Source organism: Epinephelus moara, chromosome 5 (assembly GCF_006386435.1).
Source record: "Epinephelus moara isolate mb chromosome 5, YSFRI_EMoa_1.0, whole genome shotgun sequence".
NCBI lineage: Eukaryota > Metazoa > Chordata > Actinopteri > Perciformes > Serranidae > Epinephelus > Epinephelus moara.
In genome coordinates this window covers 43,598,223-43,611,672 of record NC_065510.1, presented here as the reverse complement: position 1 = coordinate 43,611,672, position 13,450 = coordinate 43,598,223, and positions in this window count along the sequence as shown.

Genomic DNA, 13,450 nt, shown 5'->3' with positions numbered 1-13,450 from the left:
ACTCTGCAGTTACACCTGGCAGAAGTTTCTGTGAAGTGCTGTTAAGTTTAATTGATTCAAAACACACATTAAATATGGCTTAATAGAGACAATTTCAAACACAAGTACACAAATTGGCTTCACTACAACTCGCAACATTCACAGATAAACACTTGTGTTAATCCGGACACATTTTCCCCACATATACAACATGTTAACATTATTAGCACAAGCCTATGGCATTTAACATTGTACAAATTAGCCTAGCAACTAGCGATCTTTTCCTCTTCTCAAATAAAACCAGGGATAACAGCAACATTTAACAAAGGTAACGGCACACAGTTTGGCTCCATAACAAGTCACAAGGTTCACTGATAAAACAACTGTCCTGTACTAAACACGTTTTCCAAACAAATACAAAATGCTAACGTTATTAGCGCCAGCCTACGGCATTTTACATTGTATTGATTAGCCTAGCGGCCGGCAATCTTTCCCTCTTCCCTCCTCCCCTCTTCTCATATATAGGCATCTTCTCATATGTTAAACCTGGATTAATCCTTAAGGATAAATCACACACAAGACTTAAAATGCTATTTTAGTGGAGGCCTTACTGTCTTCACAATTTATTGTTTCTTATCTGTGAACTAAAAGTAAATACAAGCTCCATTTCCACCGAGGGAAATGGTGTCAGTATACAGCGACAGGCCGGACTGCGTCACTGTGACGCGTTCTGGGGAGGTGCACGTTAGGGTACGGCGTAGGCTCCAAATCGCTGTAACCTACGCGTCGATTCAACGCAGAACTATAAATTACGTGTTAAAGTTCAGGTACAGAGTCCCCAGGGGAATAGAATCAGTTTCGCAGCTCTCCACGTGGAATGCTGAAGCAGCACACAGGTGAGGAGCCCGGCGTTCGCCAGACACACACACTCACTTTCCAGACAGCCACAGTGAGTCACTGTGAGCCCCATACATGAAGTGGTTTTCAGATACAGAAGAAGAGATAAAGAAGGTAAAGTATACCTTCCTCTTCCTTCTTTAATTAATTAATCCACGGGAAAATTCCTCATATTTTCACTCTGTTGTCATATACACACAGGCCCAAAATACACACACATGCACAAACAGGACCTATACATGCATTTAATGGAGAGATGTCAAGGTGAGGGGGCTGCCTTAGACAGGTGCCCTGTGCAGCTGGGGGTTTAGTGCTTTGCTCAAGGGCACCTTAGCAGTGCCCAGGAGGCAAGCTTGGCACCACTCCAGCTACCAGTCCACATTTCATACTTGTTCTGTACAGGGCCTTAAATCTGTGACTCCCCAGTTCCCAACCCAAGTCCCTATTGACTGAGCTACTGCCTAAAGAGTCTTGATATAGTATTTTTTAGATAACATGATCTGTTGATGTAATTACCACAAGTTAGATTTACCTTTACTAATACATGATAAAATATGCAACAATCCGAATAAAAGATGCCAGCTTCAATTTGTTGGACTAAAACTAAAAACAATCTGCAGCATCATGGTTAGATAGATGTCAGTCTGCCTAAATCTTGTGCATAAGTAAAATTCAGTATAAAGAACATATTTTCAGTATGTATGTAGATTGGATTTCGGATTTATTTTGATGTTGCTGTGGAGATCAAGACAACAATCATTGAGGGGTGGAAATAAAGAGAGAGTAAAGATAAGATTTCAAGTGAAGGACCATGTGAGACAAAATAGTTTGATCACACATGTTAAAATGTTGAGCTTCGTCTTATCAGACTTTCAAAAATCACATGATTTGATCGCTTAGTGATTAATTAGTGCCATTCCAATTTCAGCCTTTTCTCACCAAAGCTTCGTGTAGTAAATGTCCCTTATTTCCACAAGACCATACTAGAAACAAATATTGATAAATTCTAATAAATAATATATATATATATATATATATATATATATGTATATACATACATATACAAAAATTATGTCGATTTACACCATCTTTTAAAATAACACAATGTGCATATGAGTTTGTGTGTTCGCGGGGGTTTAAAATAGCAATTTATAAGGTTAAAGCACAAGTTGTAGTGCATTTGAAAATGGTGTCATTTTCAAATTTGAATTCCATGATTACTGAATTGCAGAAAACTCGAAGAAACAATTTGAATTTAGAGTTTCACTGTTGGACTTATTCATGGAAATGCTTACACACACACACACACACACACACACACACACAATGTTGAGGGCACAAACATGCTGATGTGCTCAGTACCAGTTTAGTCGGGAGATGGACAGATGGACGAGTGCTTTTTTTACAGCCTCTTCTCCTCCCTGTGTGCATGCACATGTATTTGTGTGTGTGTGTGTGTGTGTGTGTGTGTGTGTGAGTGTGTGTGAGTGTGCTGTATGTGTATGCCCCATGCCTAGCATAACACTGGCAGAGTGTTGGTGCCAAAGTGGGCATCTGGTCTGTGGACTATCACAGGGGAGAGAGAGAGAGGGGAGAGAACAGTAACACCAATATAAACCCTCCTCTCTCTCTCTCTCTCTCTCTCTCTCTCTCTCTCTCTCTCTCTCTCTCTCTCTCTCTCCCTCTCTCTCTCTCCAAAGTTGTGGATAATCCTGCCACAGATCTGCTCTGGTTCTTGAATGTCGCAGCTCAGCAATAATTAACTCCGCACAAACAAAGAAAAGGAAAGAGCACACTGCGTGCAGATTTTGACAACAAAAAATTGTGCATGAAATATACCAAATACAGAGAAAAACACACACACACACACACACACACAGGGTCTGGATTAAAGGTCACACACACTCCATCATTCAGTGGCTTTATTTTCTGTGAGCATTAAGCTGTGGTGCGTGTGTGTTTCAATGGACTGCTTCCAGGTTGTGTAGGGGTCAAACTGTCTCTGGGGCCTGGAGTATTGCCAGGCTGCCAGGGACGCAGCTCAGCCTTGCTTCCAATTTTTTTCCCAGTGGCCGCTCGCGGTATTGCAGCAAAAAAATGTCCCACACCCCAAAAAGCATTTTCCTCATGGACCTCCATTATTTAAGAGATGTCTGTAAAACTGTTGACAGGACACACTCCAAACAAGCTCAGTTATGACTTGCTCTATTACGAATTTTTGATCCATGAATGTTTTATGTTAGTTAAACTTTTTGGAGCTCATAAAAGCCAACACGTTCTCATATCAAATCATCAAATTCCACAACTTTGTCAGTGGACCTACACATCTGAATATGATGTTCTAGGTACCCTTCTACATCAGTTTTGGATGATCAAGGACAGCATGTCAATTTACACCTGTCATATGCATTGTGTCTTATCAAAATATACTGCAGTTTTCACAGAAAATACCCATATATATATATATATATATATATATATATATATTCATATATGCATATATTCTTTCTCAAATGAACCCATGATGAATGTTAAACAGTTCATTTTAAGGTTTATTTCCTTAAGTATAGGCAACAAAAGCACGTGGTTAGGTTTAGAAAAAAAAAACATTGCTTGGCTTAAAATGACTACAGTTGTTACTAACGTCATGTAACTTCATGTGACATACGTCACTAGAATAGAATGATACACTTACTAGCACAGCATTAAAATAATTCAGTTGACTTGGTTTCACACAGGAACCAAACAGTGGGCTCCTGAGTGAAAGTCCGGAGTTTGTTTAAGGGATCAAGATGGGATCTCAGAAGTAAAGCTCGGAAGTGAGAAACTTTTTCCAGCACATGTGCCAGGTGGTAGAACATAACATTTACAACTAACCATTACACACACACACACACACACACACACACACACACACACACACACACACACACACACACACACACACACACACACACATAACACTAATAAATACATATACCATATCTCTTTCACTCAAAACTTTAATTGGTGAAATATCATCCTCCACTGGCCCGTTCACTTTGAACCTTTATTCTCTACTTGCCTTTGAGCATTATCGTATGTTTTGGGTGGAACCATTACTTTAGTGTCACCAGCCAAGTTTAGTTGGCAGTGCCGTTTTTCATACTGTGTGAGTGATAAAGCTGATCTTTGATCAGCAGCAGGGCTCAGAGAGAGCTGATTAGGCTGCAGTTTGAGGGTAAGGTTTGGATTATCAGCAAGCTGTTACACGGTAACGACTTTCCCTTCTCTGTGATATAGTTCACGTTTCCCTTTGGCTTTACAGGGCTGGTGAATCCTTTGCAAACACACACACACACACACACACACAGACACACACACACAGACACACACACACACACACAGACAGACAGACACACAGACACACACACACACACACACACACACACACACACACAGAACAACAGAACAACAGAACAAAAAGCAAGTAAAGACACCCAATTATGATTATGCAAATAGAAAAGAGCACAGATGCACCAAAGCACCTACAAATGTAAGTATGAGCAGATCTACACACAAATGCATAAATAATAATAATAACAACACTCAAAATGCAGATGAAAACATATTGTCTTTCAGACAACAAAACCACATGCAGCTGTAATATATATTATCTGCACAAAGTGTGTACGTAGTTATTTTCAGCTGGCTAGACTTAAATACCTGATTTCACCAACCTGCCAGAGTGCCCCTCTCTTGTTTGTATTATTAAGTGATATTATATAGTATTTCCAGTCCACTCTATTATTAGCACAAAGTCCTTAAGCAGTATTTAAGCATTGCTATTCATCATTATTATTCAGTAAATGGCCTTTTGTCAAAACAGTAACAAGAAGAAAAAAGACTGTTTTTTAAGACCACTGAAGATTAAAATCTTTTCCCCAAAATAATTGCGACATCATGTTGTCAGAAGTGGCTCTATAGGATTTGGCAAAAAAAAAAAAAAAAAAAAAAAAAAAAGAAAGAAAAAAGTTTAAAAAAAATCACCTCCTGATCCACTTACTGTTCCAGGGCTTTCAATCACATCCCAGTTGTCACCAGAGTTCCATACTTAGGTTATGTGGTTACAACTGAGCAATTTTTATGACCTCCCTTGAGGAAGACTACACACTGTAGCCTACTGTAGCCTCCCAAGAATAAGTGAAAGCCACGTAAAGAGACAGCGGGGATGTAGAGCCAGCATACTGTAAGACTTCAATTAGTAGCCTGGCTATTATTTACTTAAACCAATGAACTCAACAGGTTTATATTTGGGACAGGCGACTATAGGGGACAGGCCTTTATTTCCTGTTACACAAAACTGTTGCTCAGCAAAGACCGGAAATATAATCAGATTGTGTAACAATAGCAGTATGAATATCACTATTAGGCTTTGAATAACATGTCAGTTATATTTTATGTTATGATGCTTGTTTCACTGCACCTGAGAGTAGCGGAAGTTATGACTATATTCATGGAACTATGAGACCGCACAATGACTGTCACCATGGTCTTCACCTTGAATGATGTCATCAATCTACCTATTGAGATCATAATAACAAAAATTCACGAGACTGACCTTGAGAGGCATGGTGCACTTATAAAAGCATCCGGGTGAATATGCCTCTTCCTCCAGCCTGGAGTGCCTCAGCCCATTCTGAGCGACAAGAGATGGTGACGGTCATCATTCGGTTTTATAGATCCACAGTTATAGTCATAACTTGGGATCTATCTATCCTCGACCTCACTCACGCCGGTACCACGGTCTTCACCTTGGGCGACTAGTGCCATCAGAGTTGCAAGGAACGACCATGCCATCCCTCCCACTTCCAGCAGCAGAAAGGACTGCAGAAAACAGTGGTGCTGGCATGGCCACATTGACTCTCTAAAAACAAGAAAATGTACATGGAGCCTTCCTTGATGCTGCTGCATAAATCTCTGCCAGTGGTGCACCCCCTAAAGCAGCCCAGGATGTGGCCATTTTTCTTGTAGAGTGTGCTACCAGATTACTTAGGGACAGGAAGGTTCTGCTCATTGTAAAGGGATTAAGTGCATGCCAAGTAAGCCCTTAACACCCTTATCTTTATCTTTATCTTTATCTTTATTAGGATCCCCATTAGCACCAGCAACAGCATCGGCTATTCTTCCTGGGGTCCAACATACATACAACATACACATAAACATTCTCACTTACACATAACAAACACATATCAAACATACATTTACACGTTAACAAAACAAAACAAAGCAACGACAGCTCCCTTAGTAATAAACAAACCACATAAGAAAATCTAATGGTCATCATTTAACGGACATCACAGATTTACAAAATCATGTAACTCATTTTCACATTCAGATTTCATTCCGTACTTCAGTACTACCTTAAATAATGTAATATTAATACACCAAAAAAACAAATCAGTCTGAAATGACCTTATCCTTGTATTCTGACCACATTTGACACACATTAATTCCAAAAAGGGTATACACTGACTACAATTCCATTCAAACTAGAATTATTCCAATTTAAGAATATGAAATATGTTAAATCATAATTCATTAAATACTAAGAGATACTGTTTTAACTGCATTTTGAACCGATCTTTATTACTTTCATGAGCAATATGAACTGGCAGAGAATTCCAGCCAACCATAGCTCTATACAGAACTGTTCTCTGTATTATACCTATTCTCACTTTCGGTAATATGAACCTCCTTTCTGATGCACTTCTTGTTCGATAACTATGTTGAACAAAATGGGAGAGCAATCTTTCATGCAATAATTTTGGTGCTCTTGTCACAAGTATATTTCTTAGAAAATTCAATAAAGCATAGGTAGACCTTTGTCTTATAGATAACCAGCCCAGACTATCATGCATGCTGGTCACATTGGTTCTATAAGAACACAACAAAGCACAACGTGCAGCTTTATTTTGAGCTACTTGTAATTTTTTCAAGTCCTTAACTGAAATACTTGACCAAACTACAAAACATTAATCGAGTTGCGACAAAACCAAAGCATTCAAAACCTGCCTCCTGACATCTGGAGACAAAAATTTAGAAATTCTTTTTACGACTGACACACCTCTTCCCATTTTGCTAACAACCGTATCAATTTGTTTGGACCACGACAAATTATGATCCAAGATTACACCCAGCACTTTCGTCTCATATACATGTTCAACCAAAATATTGTTTACATTTAATGTCAATGTCAATTCAGGTTTGAACTGAAACTTTGAGCAAAATAATATAGACTTTGTTTTTTCAACATTAAGAATTAATTTATTACTCATTATCCACTCAGCCACTAACTTTAATTCCTCTTGTAAAATGTTGTTCAGTTCACCTATTAAAGGAGCAGTAGCATAAATTGTTGAGTCGTCTGCATAAGTAACAATATTGGACTTCTTTAAAACAAAAGGGAGATCATTAATAAATACAGAGAATAATAATGGTCCTAAGCAGCTACCTTGAGGAACTCCACATGTAACATATCTCATCTTTGATGCACTGCTATTAAAGTAAACAGTTTGTTTCCTATTTGTTAAGTAACTATCCATCCATTTTAACGCAGTAACTGTGAATCCATAATGTTTCAACTTATCTAATAACAAAAAATGATCAATAACATCAAAAGCTGAACTTAAGTCAAGTAACACTGCACCCACTAAATTTCTATTATCTAGCTCCCTCTGCCAATCATCGAACATTTGTGTCAGAGCTGTACATGTGGAATGACCAGATTTATAGGCATGCTGATTGCATGTGTTTAAGTTATTGACTTCAAAATAAGTTTGAATTTGTTCAAATATAATCTTTCCTAACGCTTGTAACAAACTAATTGGATGGCTATTAGAACCACTGAAAGGTGCAGCTGAATTCTTTGACAAAGGAACAACTTTTGCTATTTTCCATGCCTGTGGACAGACACATTTTTCAATATTTAAATTAATAATATGGCAGACAGGGAGCGCAATAACATTAGATACCAATTTTAGAAACTTAACATCTAAATGATCTATACCGGAAGGTCTATCCTTACATTTATTTATTAGATGTTCAACTTCTGATACAGTTACACTTTCAATGTTAAATTTACACATTTTATTCTTTGTGATTAATTCCTTAATTATTTCTATAGAAGCATCATAATTTGTTGATAGCATTTTACTTCGTAAATTATTTACCTTATCATAAAAATACTCACTAAAATAATTTGCAATAAGTTCTGGTTTAGTTAAGAATTTTCCTTCCACTTCTAGAAATGTAGGATTAGATTTTACTGTCCTTCCTGAGAGATTATTTACTAGTCCCCATAGCTTTTTCTTGTCGTACTTTACATCCATAATTTCATTTTCATAATATAGCTGTTTTTTCTTTCTCTTTAATATAGTCACATAGTTTCGTATTTTCTTATAAACTTGCCAGTCAGACTTATAACATAATGCTGATGCTACCTTTTTTGCATCCTCTCGCTGTTTGATGAGTTGCCTTAATTCTTCATCTATCCAGGGTGATTTACAATTCCTAACCGTATATTTTCGGAGTGGTGCATGTTTCTCTATCACTCTCAAAAATAGTTCCATAAAAATTTTAAGTGCATCATCTGGATCATCATTCTGTAGTACATATTCCCAAGAAATATTTTTAACATCATATTTAAACAATTTTTCACAAAATTTCCTCATTGACCTCCTGACTATTACTTTAGGTCCAGCTTTTGGAACCTTTGCCTTCTGGACAAGCACCACCAAATTGTGGTCACTACATCCGACTGGGATCGATAATGAATTGGAACATAAATTACTACAATTTGTAAATATATGATCAGTAAGAGTTGAACTTTTAGTCCCATCTTTCTTCATACATATTCTTGTTGGTTTATCCACCATTTGTACTAAATTGCTTGCATTAGTTATTGACATTAGCTTCTCTTTAAGTGGACAAGAAGCCATACTCCAATCAATATTTAAATCTCCCAAAAAATAAATCTCATTCTCAAGGTCGCACACTGTATCTAACATTTCACACAAATTCTCTAAATAACATAATTTTGCATTTGGAGGCCTATAACAGCATCCTATCAACAAAGGTTTCAAATGAGGTAAATTAATTTGCAACCACAGCACTTCAATATCAGCATACATCAAATCATATCTTACTTCTGCTGGTATTTGATTTTGTACGTACACTGCTACACCACTTCCAAATGCATTCCTATCCCTTCTATAGACACTGTACCCCTGAATACCCACAGCTGCATTACTAAAAGTACCATCTAAATGAGTCTCTGATACTGCTAACAGGTGAATTCCACATGACAGAATATCACTTATTTCATTCACTTTATTTCTTAAACTACAAATATTTAAGTGAGCCAATTTCAACCCTTTCTTAGGTAACTTAATTGAAATCATTGTAGTCATTTATTCTATATCTCATTTCCACCTTTTACTTTACATTCGGGAGTCATGACTAAACACACACATACAAATAAACACATAACATAAAAGTCAAACATACATAGACTGCAAAACATGGGTCTGTCAACTAAGAGCATGATGGTACCTCCATCGTTTATTAATTTCCTACTTAAATTAAGGTTATTTTACATAAAGCTAATGGCTCACTATTGGAGATAAACAAGAAAGCTTCATCAACAGGTAGGAAAGTAGCCTTAAATCTATGAAATATAATTATTTTATTCAATTTAACAATTCAGCCGCCTTTATAATTGCTATCAGTTCATTTTGTTTTCCCAGTTGATAATTCACTCTGTTTCTTCTTCTTCTTCACACAGTTTTCCTGTTCATCTTATTTTTTTTATGTGATAGTAGGCTACTTATCAGCTCATTATTCATCATTTGTTTTCTTTGTCCATTTATCTCACCTTAACCGTGTCTGTTTAGAGACAGGTCAATTATGGTCCATGATTTATTTATTCTTTCCAGCCTTTATTCACAGACTTATTTCCTTTATAGAAATAAGTTATATCTGGAAATATTTTCACACGCATGTCTCTAAAAATGAGCTCTCCCTTTTTCCTCGCCAGCTTCAAGATAGCCTCTTTCACTTCATATTTTTGCATTTTTACAATCATGGGTCTGGGTCCTACACCGGACATCTGGCCAATCCGGTGCGCTATTTCCACAGTTGGCTCAGATCCAAGTTCCCCTTTAAACACCTCCTTGAAAAAGTTTATCATGAAAGCCGTAGGATCACCTCTCTTGATGTCACTCTTCAGCCCAAACACATGCAGATTCAGCTTTCTGCTGTGTATCTCCATTCTCTCCATTCTGTCTTTGAGCTCTTTATTTTCTTTCATTAAATTATTGTTTACAGCTTCTAGTGTAGCGACACGTGAGTCCAGGCTTCCCAGCCCCTCTTCCATTTCACAGAGTCTCTTGTCATAGGAACTGAGTTCAGTTTTCAAAGCGTCAAACTGAAGCTGAAATTTATCAAAAGCAGCCCCAATTTCTTCCCTCATTATGGAGCGTATCAGAGCAGGTAGCTCAGATTGGCTCACCTGCGAAGACTCGGCGTCCATGTGGCTTTCCAACACCGCTGTTTCACCTGGCATCCCTGTGGGGTCCAGCGAACCGTTGCGGTGATTTGGCAGTTTCCTGGCCGCTCTCCTTTGTAGTCTCCGTGGCATTTAACAACGCATTACTTTCAATATTCTGTTGCCACTAGTAAAATCACTTAATGTTCACATAATAACCTTATTTTTTTGACGAGGAGTTGACCCGGCTCTCAAAACTTCACCAACCACTTCCACACATGCGCAGTCTCCTTCCTTAGTGGACAAAATGTCTGCAGGTATACTTCCCCTAAAGCGAGGGCTGACTCCGGACCAAATGACCTGATCTTAGTTCATTTTTCTGGGAGTTCAATACTTTAGTGAGGAACAAGGGATTCTGCCACAGTGAGACACCAGTGTAATCAGCCTTCCACCTCAAACACTCCTCACTGACAGACAATGCATGTTACTAACTCTCTTGGCTGAGCACATGGACAAGAGAAACACTGCCATATGAGAGAGGAATCTAAGATCTGCGTGCTCAAGGGGCATTGAGCAACCTTTGCAGTGGCTGAGCCTTGAGAATGCCCACTGCAGGACCACTGCCAACGACTCTCTTTGTGTCTTGTACAACCTGGCTGCATGTTGAGGCGCAGATCAGACAGTCATCGAGATAGGGCAGGATCTTCAAGCTGCACCTTTGAAGGGGGGACAGGATGGCTGCAACCAACCTGGCAAAGACCTTCATTGACAGAGAAAGGCTAAATGGAAGAACCTTGAATTGGTTAACCTACGCATGGAAAACGAAACACAGAAACAGTCTGTGGTCTGGGCAGATGGGCACATGAAAATATGTGTCTTTTAGGTCCAGGGAAGTGGCCACTCTCCCTCTTCTATGTGGTTAACATTTTGAAAGGCAGCTTCTTCACAAGAGTGGTAAGCGGCCTTAAGTCTCAGATGGGGCACAGGCCACCATCTTTATTGAGAATAAGGAAATATGTGGAGTAGAACCCAGCGAGCTGTTCGCTGGAGTCTATTTTTAAAATTGCCCCCTGTTGCAGAAGGGCTAAAATCTCTTCGGCTACAATCTTTACCTGGACTGGGTCCTTTACCACCGTCATGTTGACCCTGGAAAAGGGGGGGAGGGCACTGCCAGAACTGAATTCTGTAACCATCTGTCACAGTATAAGAGCGTGACTGGTACAATTGCTGATGATGTGATGGGTGTTTTGCACCATCACTAGAGGCTACAAACTCTGCACCTTTCCCTCTGCCACAACCCCTAAACCTTGATGCCTGATGTGGAGGCTGGTGGCCTACACTCCCCTGTGCGGTGGGACTTTTCCACCTTGTCCAATATCCCCTGCAAGTCTAAATGAAAGACCCTGCCAGCGACAACAGGCATGTTAATGAGATCCTTCCTCATGTTTTGCAGGGAGGTCTGTACCAGCCAGATCTGCCTGTGAGACAGTATGGTTGAAGACATGGATGCCCCACCTCCCTTGTAAGCTGAGCATGAGCTATAAAAGCAGAGTCAATTAGACTTATGGTGTTGTGGTCATCTGGATTAGCAGTCTTTCTAATAGCTGCCAACAAAATAGCCAGAGCATTGTCTGACTGGGCGGCTCTTGTGGCAGCATTATATGTACAGCACACCAGGCAATCCGTCTAATGCCATTCAGTCATTGACTTTGACCGGAAAACGTGGGTTTGTCACCCACTCCAGACCTAAAGATGTCAGGGCTGCCATGTCCCTCTCTACTGGTGGCATATCTGCCAGCCCAGTCTCAGGACCATAATGAGGCTTGGTGAGCTTTCTACGGCCCACATTAAATTGTGGAGCAACAGCCGGGTTGTTCCATGCCTTCCTTAGCATGTAAATATTCTGCAGCTGCAGAGATTGAAACTGATTGTTAGGATTGTGAAATGCCAGCCCAGATCCCCCCTACAGGAGCTGGAGCCTCTGCTGGCAGACTTAGCCCCACAATTTTTGCTGCACTCAAAATTTTCCCCAAAATGTCAGTGGGGACTTCACCGGCAACTGTGATCTGACTCTTCCTCACACAGTGAGGATTTGAGACCCCCTTCCTCCACTGCATCGTCTGACAGTCTATTGCTGCCAAAATTGGAATCATGTGCATACAGGGAAAGGACATCAGGTTGATTAATTGTCTATGATGGTAAATAGGGGGGTAGGGGGGACATGCTTGTCTCTGGGACTAAACCTGCACCTGGACACTGAGGTTCAATCTTGCCCAGTCTGTCAGAAAGGCACTGACTAGCTGTCAGTATTTCCAGCTGGGTCTTTTGTCCTTGGTCCCCAACAGAGGGAGCCAAAGTAAATGGCCTCCCAGGAGCAGAATCTTCTGAGCCCCGTCCCAAATCGCAATCAGGGTTATGCTCATGTTTGCGTTTCTTGGACCGCTCCCTAGACACATGTCTGCCACTGCTTGACTGGGTAGCTGGAGGCTGAGTGTTCAGAGCAGCCTGGTCCTCCTGCCTGGCTCGACTGATGCACTCCTTCAGGGGGAGCTCAGTAGCTGCACCACAGGGGTTCTCAATGTCTGCTATTAAATATGCCACTCCCAGACAATGGGGGCATTCCTGATGGCCGGCGTGGGAGTCCATGGTAGCATGGCAGAGGCGACACAAGTGAGAGGCCATCCTGTGGGAGTTATGCCCTTTCTCTATCATTTTCATATTGAGACAACATGATCGATATCTTTTTTGTGTCTGTACGTCCAGTGGCTGGGTCTCAGCAGTTAGCATTGCGGCTTAGCTTAGCGAATACAATTGAAGTCTATAGGGGGTCAGTAGCCTACAGTAAAAGTGAACAAATAAACGTTACAGAAACCCTGAAGCTGGCATTTCTGCACGTGCATTTTAAATAAACATGTTTAAACATTAATTCAAAAAACGAGTCCTTTTTAGTCGTTTTAGAAGAAGTTTGATACACGGAACTATAGTGTGTTTACGTCCTGCGCTGTGATCCCGGTGAGCAGGCACAAGCACAGACGTAGCCTGTAAACA